Source organism: Leptodactylus fuscus, chromosome 3 (genome assembly GCF_031893055.1).
Source record: "Leptodactylus fuscus isolate aLepFus1 chromosome 3, aLepFus1.hap2, whole genome shotgun sequence".
Lineage (NCBI taxonomy): Eukaryota > Metazoa > Chordata > Amphibia > Anura > Leptodactylidae > Leptodactylus > Leptodactylus fuscus.
This window is the reverse complement of record NC_134267.1, coordinates 38,288,758-38,302,101: the sequence shown is the minus strand read 5'-3', so window position 1 is coordinate 38,302,101 and position 13,344 is coordinate 38,288,758.

Sequence of the window (13,344 nt, the reverse complement as noted above, 5' to 3'; positions counted from 1 at the left end):
AGCAACACTGGAGTCCGGAATTCCATCTTGTGTTGGTTCAGGAGCAGCAACACTGGAGTCCGGAATTTCATCTTGTGTTGGTTCCGGGGCAACAATTGGAACCGGAACATGAGTCGGGATAGGAACTGGAACAGGAACAAACTGGTAACAGCTGGGGATAAGAAATTGAGATCTAAAGATCGATTCATCTACAGAAGGCAGTCTTGGAGGAGTTGCCATCACAGGAACTGGTTGGTAGACAGTTGTAGCTTGTGGTGGTGCTGACATCCTCAGTGAGTCCTCTCTGGTGCACAATTTGATGCGGTTCCGATGCACTGTTTGTGGAGCCATGCCTGGTTTCTTTACTTCATAAACATCGGACTCTGGATAGGGAATGGCTGTAATGGTGTAGGGCTCCGCTTCCCAAAGAGAATCAAGTTTTCCAGTTCTGTGGTACTTCTTTAACCATACTTTGTCACCAATGTGTAAAGGTGTAGCATTAGCTCTTTGGTTGTAGTTCTCTTCTTGTCGTCTGTGAGCTTCCTTCATGCGACAGTCGACTATCTCTTGCGCTTCTTGCATTCGGCGCTGATGTTCTAGAACCCAATCAGTCTTTGGCAGAGGGTTGATCACATCTGGTATCTGAATTCCTAAAGCACGGTCTTTTGGAAGTTGACCTTGTCTTCCAAACATTAAGAAGTATGGTGAATAGCCTGTAGAACAGTGGGTAGTGTTATTGTAGATCTCCACTAATTCATCAAGTAGTTGAGGCCATTCTGCTTGTTTGGTGAAAGATGCTGTTCTCAGCATGTTGATGAAGATCTGGTTAACCTTCTCACAAAGTCCATTCCCTTGGGGATGGTAGGCAGTTGTTCTCAGCTTTTTGCATTCATGGAACTGGCATAGTTCTTGGAAAAGCTGTGACTCGAATGCAGGTCCTCTGTCAGTTAGGACTGCTTCAGGACACCCGTAGTGTCTCACATATTCGCGGTAGAATGTGATGGCTGTGGTACGTGCGGTGAGGTCTTTAACTGGCACAACGACAACCCACTTGGAGTAGTGGTCCACCATGATAAGGGCATATGAGTAGCCTGAACGAGTCGGGGCTAACTTCACATGGTCAAGAGCAACTAGTTCGTTTGGTCTCTGAGTATGGATGGGATGTAGTGGTGCTCTAGCATCCTTCTTACCAGTCTTTGTAAGGTTGCAGGCTGGACATTCACTACACCAACTCTCAATGTCAGCACGCATTCCAATCCAATAGAAGCGTTGGCGTATGGTGGCTTCAGTTTTCTGCACTCCAAAGTGTCCAGATTGATCGTGGTAGGCATCAAGAATGATCTTGGCATCCCGCCTAGGAATGAGAATTTGGTGCAACCTCTCACCGGAAACAGGATCTAAGGTGTTGCGCAGAATCAAGCCTTTCTGGATGAAAAGTCTTTTGCGCTGCCTCCATAGGCGTTTGAGCTCAGTATCCGTATACCGTCTTCTGAGTCTGACAGGTATTCTTCCAGTGATTAGGTAATCATAGATTTCACCTATGACACGAGATTCTTTCTGGAGGGTTTGCCATCTAGATAGTTCTTGAAGTGGGTCAGATTTCTCTTGAGGACCTTCTTCAGGCTGTGTAGCAGCAATGACGTTCTGCGTAGCAAACTTCTGATAGAAGGGAGGCATCTCAACATCTTCCCACATGTCTTCTTCAGGAGGTTCTTCTCCTATAGGCAAACGGGATAAAGCATCAGCGTTTATGTTGGTCTTACCACTGCGGTATTTGAGGTCGAAACAATAGTTCGCCAATCTGGAAGCCCATCTCTGTTCGAGAGCACCTAGCCGTGCTGTGTTTAGGTGAGCTAGAGGATTGTTGTCTGTGTAAACGGTAAATGGTGTAGCCGCAAGGTAGTCTTTGAATTTCTCTGTGACGGCCCACACAACACCAAGCAGCTCTAACTTGAACGAACTGTAATTGTGATCGTTCTTCTCAGCACCTCTCAAGCTTCGGCTGGCATAAGCGATGACTCTCTCTTTGTTGTCCTGGACTTGTGACAGTACAGCTCCTAGGCCTTGATAGCTGGCATCTGTATAGAGACGGAAAGGATGGCTGTAGTCAGGATAAGCCAGAATTGGAGGAGAAGTCAATAAGGCTTTCAAAGTCTGGAATGCAGTTTCTTGTCTTTCAGACCAATCAATTAGGAGTCTTCTGTTTGAGTTTTCTTTAGGACAACCACGTAGCAATTCTGTCAGTGGTTCCGCTACCTGTGCAAAGTGAGGTATAAAGCGGCGGTAGTAGCCCGCGAATCCTAGAAAACTTCTGACTTCCTTTACTGTCTTTGGAGTTTCCCAGTCTTTGACAGCAGAGATCTTGTCAGGATCAGGCTGGATACCTTCAGCACTGACTACATGACCTAAGTAATTGACCTTTGGTTTTAGCAGGTGGCATTTTGAAGGTTTTATCTTCAGGCCGTGTTCAATAAGAACCTGGAACACTTCTGCTAGGTTGTTCAGATGGTCTTCATAAGTGCGAGAATACACAACAACATCATCGAGATACAGCAAAACACTCTGGAAGTTGAGGTGGCCAAGACATCTCTCCATGAGTCGCTGGAATGTTGCTGGGGCGTTGCACAACCCAAAAGGCATGCTATTAAACTCATAAAGTCCCATCGGGGTGGTAAAAGCTGTCTTTTCTCTATCCTCAGGAGCCATGGGTACCTGCCAGTAGCCACTGGTTAGGTCGAGAGTTGAGAAGTATGCAGCTGAACCAAGAGCAGTGAGGGATTCTTCAATCCGTGGAAGAGGATAGGCATCTTTATGTGTGATGTCGTTCAGTCTTCTGTAGTCAACACAGAATCTGATGTTACCATCCTTCTTTCTTACCAAAACGATAGGTGCTGCCCAAGGACTTTGACTTTCTTGGATGACTTTGGTGTCTTTCATCTCCTTTATCAGCTTCTTTACTTGCTGGTAGTTAGCAGGAGGGATTGGACGGTATCTTTCCTTGAAAGGAGGATGATCACCTGTGTTGATTTTATGCTGGATCAAAGAGGTTTTCCCAAAATCAAGTGGATGCTTGCTGAAAGCTTGGCTGTGCCGTTTCGCAACTTTGATGACACCATTGATGTGTTCCCTAGGGGTATTCGCATCCCCAATGTTGAGTTCATTCCACCAGAAGGTAGTAGGTTTGTGAGTACCTCCGGCAGGGACATGAATTGACTTTTGATAAGCAAGTGCTTCATCATCTAGGATGTCTTCTGAATTGAGCTGATACAGTTGAGCAACTGACTTAAACTTGTGCAATTCAATAGGTGCATCACTTAGGTTGACTAGCCGTACTGGTACTTTACCGTTGGAGACGGTGACGATGCTTCTGGCGGCTTTCACCAGCGGCTGTCCTTCAATCTGAATAGGATCAAGAAGAGCTTCGTAATCTTCGTTGTTAATGCCTGGACGGACTCGGCACCAGATGAGAGTCTCACTGTTAGGAGTCAGAGTGACGGGTCTGGCATCCTGGATACGGACACGACAGATTTCACCATTACGGTTAGCAAACTTCTGCTGGGCACAGAGCACTTTGATGGTACGTTGTACAGCTTGCCTGTAAGAAAGAGTAGCAGTAGGGAGAGAAGCATGCAAAGCATCTAGCAATTCAGTGAATACATGACGCATAACATTCATGCCTAATACCACTGGTGTAGCCATTCCCTGAGACTCTGTAACAATTACACCTTGTCGTGGTAATTCACGATCACCAATACGAATGGTAGGTTCCCAGTAACCTAGTTGGGATATAGGCTGACCATTACTTGCAATCAAACGTAACTTCGCTTTGCCCACAGAATTTAGTATGTCAGAGTCCCAATATTTCTCAAAGGCTTGTTGCCCAATAGTTGTTACTTGTGACCCAGTGTCCACTAAAGCTTCTAATGGTACACCCTCAATCCAAATAGTTATGTACGGGCACTTGGAGACGAATCTGGATGTCCATGGCGATTGTCCCCCTGGGCCTTTGGATTCACCTCCCGAGGGGCGGCCCTTGGCCTCGGTGGTGTCCCGTTTAACTTAAAGCACTGGTATTTGTAATGCCCAACACGCTCACAGTAAGTACAATAAGGACGTTCACGTGGTGAAGACCGGTCAGGAGGAAGCCTATCAGGACTTGGGCGGCTAGAGTGAGGCTCTGCAGGCAATGTTCTAGATAAAGAGGGCTCACATGATGCAGACTGGCCTTTTAATTCCTTTAGGGCTTGGCAAAGAGATTCCACTACCTGAGCAAGAACATCGGTGGTAGAGGGCATAGTGGCAGGAGTAGGAGCCTGTACAGTCTGAGTGGCCTGCATGGGCACAATAGGAGGTAATGGAGATGCAGCGGAGATTCCACCAGCCAGGTCTGGGGAATATGTGGCAGAGTAATAATTAGCACAAGGTGAATCAGTTCCCACTATTCGTAGGGCCAAAGTCTTAAAATCTAGAAAAGACATGTCTGGATTTTGGGCTGATAGCATGCGGAGTTGACTCTGTATTAGTCGTGAGTCCACACCTTCTATGAACCTGTCTGTAATAATGCTTTCTGCAGCAGTAGGATCAATGTTGTCAACTTGGCGCAGAGCCCTATATGCTGACTGGAGGGCAAGTGCATAGTCTCTGAGGGTCTCACCTGGTCTCTGACGTCTGTCATAGAATTTAAGACGAACCTCAGTTGGTGATTGGACTTCGAATTCTTTTCTCAGACGCGTGAGGACCTGGTCAACGGTGGTCTTTTCTGTCGGTGGCCAGGAACGAACTTCCTCAGCAGCTGGACCTTCAAGTTGTCCTAAGAGAAGCTGTACCTGTTGCTTGGGAGAAAGTGATACAAGTTCAAGAGTACGCAATATCTTTTCCTGAAACTGAGCAAGGGTATGAGGATCCCCTCTGTAACTTGGAAGACTGGAGGGTCCTATAAAGAAAGGCAAGCCTGTCGCTATAACAGGAGTTGAAGCAGAGATGGTAGCTGTCTCCTGAGGTGCAGGAGAACTGGAGGATGAGGTTGTAGTGTTATCTGCGCCAGACAGGGCATCTCGAGGCGATGTAGACATTTTTGCAAAAATTAGGATACTGTCTCTTTAAGTAAAATAATAAGGCTTCTGTCTCTTTTATGAAATGCAAATCTCAGCAAATACAAAGTCACTTTATAAAATGCACTTATCTGTATCCCAGGAATGGCAGGTAACAGCAGACAATGGCAGTGGAGGTTCTGGCAGAAGTGATGAGCAGGAGCTGCAGGCAGGATGATCACTTTGATCCTTGAAGAGATAAGGAGTCTTTGCAAAAAGAATTGGGGGCAGGGAAGTTGGAGTCTTGTTACAGCTGGGATGGATTTGGATTCAGTGTTGGATAGAGATGGCGACACCCAGTTTTGGCACCTGGGGGAAGTTTGGTGGGGGGAGTTTACTCCTGCTGAATTGCTCAAGAAGCTAGTCAATCCAAAATGGTGGAATATGCAGTCACACAGCATGGCATACAACAACACAGTCTTTAGGCAGGCACAGAGGCAGAATGCTTTCACCCCCACTTTGTAGAGAGTATCGGTTAGTCTTGGAGCAGTAGTTCTCCAGAAGCAACATACAGTCTTTAGGCAGGCACAGAGGCACAATCCTGTTCGTGACGCCACAAAAAGGGGTTTGCAACACTCAGGAGGGCCAGGGCTGGTATCACGGTAATATATCAGATGTGGCCGGCTTGCAGGGAGTCCCTGGGTCCCGAATGTGCACAAAATTTCCCTTTTTGATGTCCCCGACTACCCTCCCCTGCGTGATATCTGACAATGACAACAGACAACCAGGCTTCGGGGGTAATCGTTGCTTTTCTTTTTACTAGCAGGACAAAGTAATACACATGTACATATGGAGGACTTCTTCACATACAATACAGCGATCTTTGCAGGTAGTGTCCAATTAGCAGAGGATGGGGCGGAATGCTTTGGATAGTGGTTGCTTGGCAGTTAACTTGTATATACTTGTAAAGATGGCCTGTATCCAGGGGGTTAGTCCTCAACAAACTGGGTACACGTATGTAGAAGAACAAATACAATTTTTCTTAGCAGCGGGAGATTCTCAATTTCTGCCAGACTAGCTATGGGCTTCTTTAAATATAGATTTGTCCCAAAGACTTACTTGGATAGAGATATACGTGGGGGGGTCCCAGATGTATGGATAACCAGGTCCATCAACTTCAGCACTTGTAAGATTAGAGCTTCAGAGGAAAACGCTCTCTGAGAAGGGCCTTGAAGATAGGGAAGAAGACATCTCTGCTTGGTGCACCCTGATAAGTCGGAAGCCATTATCCATGCTCCATGTGCTCTGTCTCACAGCTGTGTCTACACTTGTAGCCCCACACAAAAGACATCAGCCAAAAACGTCCCCAACCCCCTCTAGAGAGGGTGGTCACTCAACTCTCCCTCCAGGCCAGTCAAGGGAGCCTGATTGGTCCTGGAGGTCAGCTAATCATAATGGACACTCCCTTTACAGTTACAACTCAAATTACAATGGCAAAGTATAGGCAGGTGCAGTTCACAAAAACATCCACAAGATGGCGCATTAATAGACCCCCTGTGTGCTGGCTCTGGAAGAATAGAAATATATAGAAGGAATGAAGGGGGAGGAAAATATTTACCTTATATGAAAATGTCCATGCTATCTCGGTCTGCATTAGAGGGAATTGGACTAGCAGTACCGGGACATTACACAGTCGATCAGATGTAAGGAGGCGGAGCTACGTCTCCCGGAAGAGAGGCAACTTTAAGCGCGAATGGCTTCCAAATGGGGTGAAATAGGCCCACTTTGGGAGGCCGCAGCTCCTCCAAATCAGGTCCGAGAAGGACAATTCTGGTATGTTTTGAAATGGCGGATCTCTGGCTTTAAAACGCTTCTCTCGGATTTTCGATTGGGCAGATAGTACTGGAGCAGACAGTACCGACGCGCACCTACCCGCCACGCCGGGGCCTTTGGGGCTACAGGGTTGATCGACCGCTCTTTGGAAAGCTCTAGATCTCTACTTTTCAAGGACACCGGAATCCAGTCCATCGGATGTAAGGAGGCGGAGCTACGTCTCCCGGAAGAGAGGCAACTTTAAGCGCGAATGGCTTTCAAATGGGGTGAAATAGGCCCACTTTGGGAGGCCGCAGCTCCTCCAAATAAGGTCCGAGAATCACAATTCTGGTATGTTTTGAAAGGGTGGATCTCTGTCTTTAAAACGCTTCTCTCGGATTTTCGATTGGGCAGATAGTACCGGAGCAGACAGTACCGACGCGCACCTACCCGCCACGCCGGGGCCTTTGAGGCTACAGGGTTGATCGACCCCTCGTTGGAAAGCTCTAGATCTCTACTTTTCAAGGACACCAGAGTCTAGTCGATCGGATGTAAGGAGGCGGAGCTACGTCTCCCGGAAGAGAGGCAACTTTAAAGCGCGAATGGCTTTCAAATGGGGTGAAATAGGCCCACTTTGGGAGGCCGTAGCTCCTCCAAATCAGGTCCGAGAAGCACAATTCTGGTATATTTTGAAAGGGCGGATCTCTGGCTTTAAAACGCTACTCTCGGATTTTCGATTGGGCAGATAGTACCGGAGCAGACAGTACCGACGCGCACCTACCCGCCACGCCGGGGCCTTTGGGGCTACAGGGTTGATCGACCGCTCTTTGGAAAGCTCTAGATCTCTACTTTTCAAGGACACCGGAATCCAGTCGATCAGATGTAAGGAGGCGGAGCTACGTCTCCCGGAAGAGAGGCAACTTTAAGCGCGAATGGCTTCCAAATGGGGTGAAATAGGCCCACTTTGGGAGGCCGCAGCTCCTCCAAATCAGGTCCGAGAAGGACAATTCTGGTATGTTTTGAAAGGGCGGATCTCTGGCTTTAAAACGCTTCTCTCGGATTTTCGATTGGGCAGATAGTACTGGAGCAGACAGTACCGACGTGCACCTACCCGCCACGCCGGGGCCTTTGGGGCTACAGGGTTGATCGACCCCTCGTTGGAAAGCTCTAGATCTCTACTTTTCAAGGACACCAGAGTCTAGTCGATCGGATGTAAGGAGGCGGAGCTACGTCTCCCGGAAGAGAGGCAACTTTAAAGCGCGAATGGCTTTCAAATGGGGTGAAATAGGCCCACTTTGGGAGGCCGTAGCTCCTCCAAATCAGGTCCGAGAAGCACAATTCTGGTATATTTTGAAAGGGCGGATCTCTGGCTTTAAAACGCTACTCTCGGATTTTCGATTGGGCAGATAATACCGGAGCAGACAGTACCGACGCGCACCTACCCGCCACGCCGGGGCCTTTGGGGCTACAGGGTTGATCGACCGCTCTTTGGAAAGCTCTAGATCTCTACTTTTCAAGGACACCGGAATCCAGTCGATCAGATGTAAGGAGGCGGAGCTACGTCTCCCGGAAGAGAGGCAACTTTAAGCGCGAATGGCTTCCAAATGGGGTGAAATAGGCCCACTTTGGGAGGCCGCAGCTCCTCCAAATCAGGTCCGAGAAGGACAATTCTGGTATGTTTTGAAAGGGCGGATCTCTGGCTTTAAAACGCTTCTCTCGGATTTTCGATTGGGCAGATAGTACTGGAGCAGACAGTACCGACGCGCACCTACCCGCCACGCCGGGGCCTTTGGGGCTACAGGGTTGATCGACCCCTCTTTGGAAAGCTCTAGATCTCTACTTTTCAAGGACACCGGATTCCAGTCGATCGGATGTAAGGAGGCGGAGCTACGTCTCCCAGAAGAGAGGCAACTTTAAAGCGCGAATGGCTTCCAAAGGGGTGAAATAGGCCCACTTTGAGAGGCCGCAGCTCCTCCAAATAAGGTCCGAGAATCACAATTCTGGTATGTTTTGAAAGGGTGGATCTCTGTCTTTAAAACGCTTCTCTCGGATTTTCGATTGGGTGCACAGTACCGAAGCAGACAGTACCAGCGCGCACCTACCCGCCACGACGGGGCCATTGGGGTTACAGGGTTGATCGACCCCTCGTTGGAAAGCTCTAGATCTCTACTTTTCAAGGAAACCGGTATCCAGTCGATTGGATGTAAGGAGGCGGAGCTACGTCTCCCGGAAGAGAGGCAACTTTAAAGCGCGAATGGCTTTCAAATGGGGTGAAATAGGCCCACTTTGGGAGGCCGCAGCTCCTCCAAATCAGGTCCGAGAAGCACAATTCTGGTATATTTTGAAAGGGCGGATCTCTTGCTTTAAAACGCTTCTCTCGGATTTTCGATTGGGCAGATAGTACCGGAGCAGACAGTACCGACGCGCACCTACCCGCCACGCCGGGGCCTTTGGGGCTACAGGGTTAATCGACCCCTCGTTGGAAAGCTCTAGATCTCTACTTTTCAAGGACACCGGAATCCAGTCGATCGGATGTAAGGAGGCGGAGCTACGTCTCCCGGAAGAGAGGCAACTTTAAGCGCGAATGGCTTCCAAATGGGGTGAAATAGGCCCAATTTGGGAGGCCGCAGCTCCTCCAAATCAGGTCCGAGAAGCACAATTCTGGTATGTTTTGAAAGGGCGGATCTCTGGCTTTAAAACGCTTCTCTCGGATTTTCGATTGGGCAGATAGTACCGGAACAGACAGTACCGACGCGCACCTACCCGCCACGCCGGGGCCTTTGGGGCTACAGCGTTGTTCGACCCCTCGTTGGAAAGCTCTAGATCTCTACTTTTAAAGGACACCGGAATCTAGTCGATCGGATGTAAGGAGGCGGAGCTACGTCTCACGGAAGAGAGGCAACTTTAAGCGCGAATAGCTTCCAAATGGGGTGAAATAGGCCCACTTTGGGAGGCCGCAGCTCCTCCAAATCAGGTCCGAGAAGCACAATTCTGGTATGTTTTGAAAGGGCGTATCTCTGGCTTTAAAACGCTTTTCTCGTATTTTCGATTGGGCAGATAGTACCGGAGCAGACAGTACCGACGCGCACCTACCCGCCACGCCGGTGCCTTTGAGGCTACAGGGTTGATCGACCCCTTGTTGGAAAGCTCTAGATCTCTACTTTTCAAGGACACCGGAATCCAGTCGATCGGATGTAAGGAGGCGGAGCTACGTCTCCCGGAAGAGAGGCAACTTTAAGCGCGAATGGCTTCCAAATGGGGTGAAATAGGCCCACTTTGGGAGGCCGCAGCTCCTCCAAATAAGGTCCGAGATCACAATTCTGGTATGTATTGAAAGGGTGGATCTCTGGCTTTAAAACGCTTCTCTCGGATTTTTGATTGGGCAGATAGTACTGGAGCAGACAGTACCGACGCGCATCTACCCGCCACGCCGGGGCCTTTGGGGCTACAGGGTTGATCGACCCCTCGTTGGAAAGCTCTAGATCTCTACTTTTCAAGGACACCAGAATCCAGTCGATCGGATGTAAGGAGGCGGAGCTATGTCTCCTGGAAGAGAGGCAAATTTAAGCGCGAATGGCTTCCAAATTAGGTGAAATAAGCCCAATTTGGGAGGCGCAGCTCCTCCAAATCAGGTCCGAGAATCACAATTCTGGTATGTTTTGAAAGGGCGGATCTCTGGCTTTAAAACGCTTCTCTCGGATTTTCGATTGGGCAGATAGTACCGAAGCAGACAGTACCGACGCGCACCTACCCGCCACGCCGGGGCCTTTAGGGCTACAGGGTTGATCGACCCCTCGTTGGAAAGCTCTAGATCTCTACTTTTCAAGGACACCGGAATCTAGTCGATCGGATGTAAGGAGGCGGAGCTACGTCTCACGGAAGAGAGGCAACTTTAAGCGCGAATAGCTTCCAAATGGGGTGAAATAGGCCCACTTTGGGAGGCCGCAGCTCCTCCAAATCAGGTCCGAGAAGCACAATTCTGGTATGTTTTGAAAGGGCGTATCTCTGGCTTTAAAACGCTTCTCTCGGATTTTCGATTGGGCAGATAGTACCGGAGCAGACAGTACCGACGCGCACCTACCCGCCACGCCGGGGCCTTTGGGGCTACAGGGTTGATCAACCGCTCTTTGGAAAGCTCTAGATCTCTACTTTTCAAGGACACCGGAATCCAGTCGATCAGATGTAAGGAGGCGGAGCTACGTCTCCCGGAAGAGAGGCAACTTTAAGCGCGAATGGCTTCCAAATGGGGTGAAATAGGCCCACTTTGGGAGGCCGCAGCTCCTCCAAATCAGGTCCGAGAAGGACAATTCTGGTATGTTTTGAAAGGGCGGATCTCTGGCTTTAAAACGCTTCTCTCGGATTTTCGATTGGGCAGATAGTACTGGAGCAGACAGTACCGACGCGCACCTACCCGCCACGCCGGGGCCTTTGGGGCTACAGGGTTGATCGACCCCTCGTTGGAAAGCTCTAGATCTCTACTTTTCAAGGACACCAGAGTCTAGTCGATCGGATGTAAGGAGGCGGAGCTACGTCTCCCGGAAGAGAGGCAACTTTAAAGCGCGAATGGCTTTCAAATGGGGTGAAATAGGCCCACTTTGGGAGGCCGTAGCTCCTCCAAATCAGGTCCGAGAAGCACAATTCTGGTATATTTTGAAAGGGCGGATCTCTGGCTTTAAAACGCTACTCTCGGATTTTCGATTGGGCAGATAATACCGGAGCAGACAGTACCGACGCGCACCTACCCGCCACGCCGGGGCCTTTGGGGCTACAGGGTTGATCGACCGCTCTTTGGAAAGCTCTAGATCTCTACTTTTCAAGGACACCGGAATCCAGTCGATCAGATGTAAGGAGGCGGAGCTACGTCTCCCGGAAGAGAGGCAACTTTAAGCGCGAATGGCTTCCAAATGGGGTGAAATAGGCCCACTTTGGGAGGCCGCAGCTCCTCCAAATCAGGTCCGAGAAGGACAATTCTGGTATGTTTTGAAAGGGCGGATCTCTGGCTTTAAAACGCTTCTCTCGGATTTTCGATTGGGCAGATAGTACTGGAGCAGACAGTACCGACGCGCACCTACCCGCCACGCCGGGGCCTTTGGGGCTACAGGGTTGATCGACCGCTCTTTGGAAAGCTCTAGATCTCTACTTTTCAAGGACACCGGAATCCAGTCCATCGGATGTAAGGAGGCGGAGCTACGTCTCCCGGAAGAGAGGCAACTTTAAGCGCGAATGGCTTTCAAATGGGGTGAAATAGGCCCACTTTGAGAGGCCGCAGCTCCTCCAAATAAGGTCCGAGAATCACAATTCTGGTATGTTTTGAAAGGGTGGATCTCTGTCTTTAAAACGCTTCTCTCGGATTTTCGATTGGGCAGATAGTACCGGAGCAGACAGTACCGACGCGCACCTACCCGCCACGCCGGGGCCTTTGAGGCTACAGGGTTGATCGACCCCTCGTTGGAAATCTCTAGATCTCTACTTTTCAAGGACACCAGAGTCTAGTCGATCGGATGTAAGGAGGCGGAGCTACGTCTCCCGGAAGAGAGGCAACTTTAAAGCGCGAATGGCTTTCAAATGGGGTGAAATAGGCCCACTTTGGGAGGCCGTAGCTCCTCCAAATCAGGTCCGAGAAGCACAATTCTGGTATATTTTGAAAGGGCGGATCTCTGGCTTTAAAACGCTACTCTCGGATTTTCGATTGGGCAGATAGTACCGGAGCAGACAGTACCGACGCGCACCTACCCGCCACGCCGGGGCCTTTGGGGCTACAGGGTTGATCGACCGCTCTTTGGAAAGCTCTAGATCTCTACTTTTCAAGGACACCGGAATCCAGTCGATCAGATGTAAGGAGGCGGAGCTACGTCTCCCGGAAGAGAGGCAACTTTAAGCGCGAATGGCTTCCAAATGGGGTGAAATAGGCCCACTTTGGGAGGCCGCAGCTCCTCCAAATCAGGTCCGAGAAGGACAATTCTGGTATGTTTTGAAAGGGCGGATCTCTGGCTTTAAAACGCTTCTCTCGGATTTTCGATTGGGCAGATAGTACTGGAGCAGACAGTACCGACGTGCACCTACCCGCCACGCCGGGGCCTTTGGGGCTACAGGGTTGATCGACCCCTCGTTGGAAAGCTCTAGATCTCTACTTTTCAACGACACCAGAGTCTAGTCGATCGGATGTAAGGAGGCGGAGCTACGTCTCCCGGAAGAGAGGCAACTTTAAAGCGCGAATGGCTTTCAAATGGGGTGAAATAGGCCCACTTTGGGAGGCCGTAGCTCCTCCAAATCAGGTCCGAGCAGCACAATTCTGGTATATTTTGAAAGGGGCGGATCTCTGGCTTTAAAACGCTACTCTCGGATTTTCGATTGGGCAGATAATACCGGAGCAGACAGTACCGACACGCACCTACCCGCCACGCCGGGGCCTTTGGGGCTACAGGGTTGATCGACCACTCTTTGGAAAGCTCTAGATCTCTACTTTTCAAGGACACCGGAATCCAGTCGATCAGATGTAAGGAGGCGGAGCTACGTCTCCCGG